The sequence below is a fragment of the Taudactylus pleione genome, unplaced genomic scaffold (assembly GCF_031769625.1).
Source record: "Taudactylus pleione unplaced genomic scaffold, aTauple2 ptg000009l, whole genome shotgun sequence".
NCBI classification, from domain to species: domain Eukaryota; kingdom Metazoa; phylum Chordata; class Amphibia; order Anura; family Myobatrachidae; genus Taudactylus; species Taudactylus pleione.
In genome coordinates this window covers 15,060,063-15,063,726 of record NW_028284412.1, presented here as the reverse complement: position 1 = coordinate 15,063,726, position 3,664 = coordinate 15,060,063, and the positions used below count along the sequence as shown (strand labels likewise).

The 3,664-nt window shown below is 37.7% G+C and overlaps 1 pseudogene; it reads right to left on the bottom strand.

Moving 5' to 3' along the window:
• Positions 1-1,320: 1,320 nt before the first annotated feature.
• Positions 1,321-1,439, bottom strand: LOC148542796 (5S ribosomal RNA; annotated as a pseudogene).
• Positions 1,440-3,664: the final 2,225 nt, after the last annotated feature.

Here is a 3,664-nt window from a genome sequence, read left to right as displayed (position 1 = left end):
TATTCACAGCTGATATAGCTGGTCAGCAATATTGCGAGCTCAGTCAATTGTCGTTATCTGTAGTCCACCAAAAAACAGCCTCCTCAATGCGGCAGCCAACTCATATTGCTGCTTAGTTTTGTGTAGTCATCAATCCAATCAATTTGATTGAAGTGTATTCAATCCAATACACTTCAATCAAATCCACTTCATTAATTTGTGGATAATTTTTTCTTTCATTTTCACAGCGCTGTTTTTACAATTATTTATTTTTCTTTCAGTTAACTTCACTTTTATCTCTCAAGTTACTCAGTTAACTTTTCCCTACATTTAAAACATATTAATAAAACACTAAACTGACATTGTTACATGGTTATCTCCCTACAACAATAAAACGCAAAAGTTAAAATCACTGCTGCACTGGTTTCACATTTGACCCATCCCTCTACTTTATCCCTCACATCAAGGGGCATATTCAATTGGGCATGAGGTTTAGTGAGGTAAAACACCTCGCCCACAATTATGGAATACCGTGGGTATGCGCTCTCCCGATACCTGCGGTATCCAATTTAAAAAAAGTGGTCGCAGAGTTTTCAGTACTGAATACCCCGCGCCGTGAGAAAAAAATAAAATGAAAAATCTTCACCTACCTGCCCGGGGGTCTCCGCGGCTCCCGGTGGCCACCATCTTCTCACTGGAGAGGGGGCTGCTGGGAGGCTCCAGGGACTGGTGGGAGGGGCAAGGGCTGCTGGGCGATGTAGTTCTCCCAGTGCCCATTACGGGGACCACATATACACTGGTGGGGCACACACACACCGGGGGACACACAGTCACACACACAACACTCATACACTTACTCATACACACTAACAAACACCATAAAACACTCACAAACACTGAAATACTCTGCAGAAGACCCGGCTTCCGACACTGGATACAGAAGAAGATGATGAAGACAGCGCTGCAGAAGGACTAAAAACCAATAGGAGAAAAAAGAAAAGGCTCTTTGTTGGGGCACACTTAAGTAGATATTTAGAAGTGAAGTTTATTAAAATATAACTTTATGTTTTTTTTTTATTTAAAGAGGTATGCCTATGTTGTGTGTAGAAGAAATTGTAAATATTAATATATATGATAAACAGGTGTTGTTACCATTAACACCCTAATTTAATGGATTGGCAAAAATATTAGTTGATTTCTGCATTCCACTGAACATTCATGACATAGATATCATTTTAGGTATCCGTATTTTGGAATATACTAGTAGTACATGCAGCTATTTCAGTGAAATGTTTTCGCTGCTCCATGTGCCATTCTGTCCCATTCCTCAATCAATATTTATACCTACAGCACCTGGTATTCCCAAGTGGTCTCCCATCCAAGTACTGACCAGGCCTACTACTGTATTGCTACCAAGATCAGATGAGATTGGGCAGGCCCAGTGAAGTATGGCTCTAGATTAAGATTAATTATAGAAGTGAGATTTCCCCTTGCACATGATTCCAAGCAAAAACACATAAATGTAGGGCTCTCTCTTTAAGATGAAGTCCACTTTATTAATAAAAGTCATGAATCAGAAAGTCATGCATAAGCATACTTAAATCATTTGGACATAGGCAGTTGTATACATTTTCACTGTCAGCATAATCACATATAGTAATTTACATCAAATATTATTCAAGTAAATGTATAAACAATATAAAAGCAGCACTAAAAATATATAATAAAAACAATTTAATATAGTTCACAATTGATATTTGAACAATAATAAAAAACTCAGTACTGAGAATAATAATTCATAAAAAGATCTTCCAAGGAACATGTATAAACGTGCAAATTGCATTCATAAAGGCATAGAGCTTGAAACCCTGTAGGCACTAGGTATTACAGCATGACCAATTGGACATGCACCGTAGGTAAGTCATAAATGGATTGCCAAGTCCAATGTTAATAGAGGTATATTACCAGCCTGTAATCATGATGATGAGGGATAATTGAATTAGCGATGGTCGTCATAGATGTAATAGTCCAACGCAAAGAGATGTAGCCTCGTGTTGACTAGATGCTGGATAATAGTCACAAAAGTCCCAATTCCAAATGGTGCCCCAGAAGGTAACAGGGTGCTGAGATCCTAGGTGAAAGAGTGCCAAATGCCAGGGTATAATCAAATGATTACGTGAACAAGCCTCAACTAAGTCAAAGTGCGCGCCGTTCCTTCAATTTCTGCGTTACAGTGTGGGAGAATCAGTCAGTGCACGGACTGGACTCCACACTACCACTTCCACTGCTACATTGGGTATCATATTACAGCTGACAGGTTTATATGTCTGGTCAGCGTCCTCAGTACCTAATTTAATTTTCACTTTGTGCATACATGCCTTTTTAGCCTTCATTTAATTATATAAATCCAGGAATGAGTCTGCTAATGGGTATGCATAATTACTGCTACTAATTGATATGCATAATTACTGATGGTACTCTCTAAATGGAATTTCTCAGCCAGCACATATATATTTTCTGTGTGTGTTTGTGACAGGTGCTGTATATATACTCAAAGCAACTGGACAATGATCTATGTATGATCACATGTAGTTGGTATTGCTGTTTTTGTCTTGGTAGCAATACAGTAGTAGGCCTGGTCAGTACTTGGATGGGAGATCACCTAGGAATACCAGGTGCTGTAGGTATAAATATTGATTGAGGAATGGGACAGAATGGTACATGGAGCAGCAAAAACATTTGACTGAAATAGCTGCGTGTACTACTAGTATATTCCAAAATACGGATACCTAAAATGATATCTATGTCATGAATGTTCAGTGGAATGCAGAAATCAACTAATATTTTTGCCAATCCATTAAATTAGGGTGTTAATGGTAACAACACCTGTTTATCATATATATTAATATTTACAATTTTTTCTACACACAACATAGTCATACCTCTTTAAATTTTAAAAAATATAAATAAAGTTATATTTTAATAAACTTCACTTCTAAATATCTACTGAAGTGTGCCACAACAAAGAGCCTTTTCTTTTTTCTCCTATTGGTTTCATTTCAATTCTTAGGCTCTGGGAGCACCACCAACATTACTAATAAAATGTATTCTTTTAGAAATGTAGGATGGTTGGTTTAATAATTAACAAATAATTAACAATTATTACTCATATAGAATTGTTTCTGTTCGGAATCCTTCCTTTCTCCCCACCCCCATCCCTTTCTTTTTCTAATTAAGAACTAATTAAGCTAATTGAAAACATTCCAATTGCATAATTAGTCCTCAGGAGGGTGCCGCCAGGGTCCCAGAGCAAATCCCAGTGATTTTCCCCAAAAATAACGATTTTGGGAAAAATCACACTTTCTCTGGAGGTGCGTGAAAAAAAACTTCCCAGGGCACAAAAATGAAAAAAAAAACATGCACCTAATTGAATAGCAAAAATCCCGCACCTGCAGGTAAAATCTCGCAGGTGCGGGATTTTTGCTATTCACGCACCCAATTGAATATGCCCCCAAGTATCTCATCCAGTTCTGTCGCCTCCACCTTATCTACTTTGCTATCATTTCTCATCTTGACTAGTTCGCCTCACCCATCTATCCTTGCTTCAGTCTGTTCTGCTCGTGTTTCTTGTTAAAACAACACTGAAGCATGAGTAGTAATAAGAGTGCTTATTTATTCATCTATT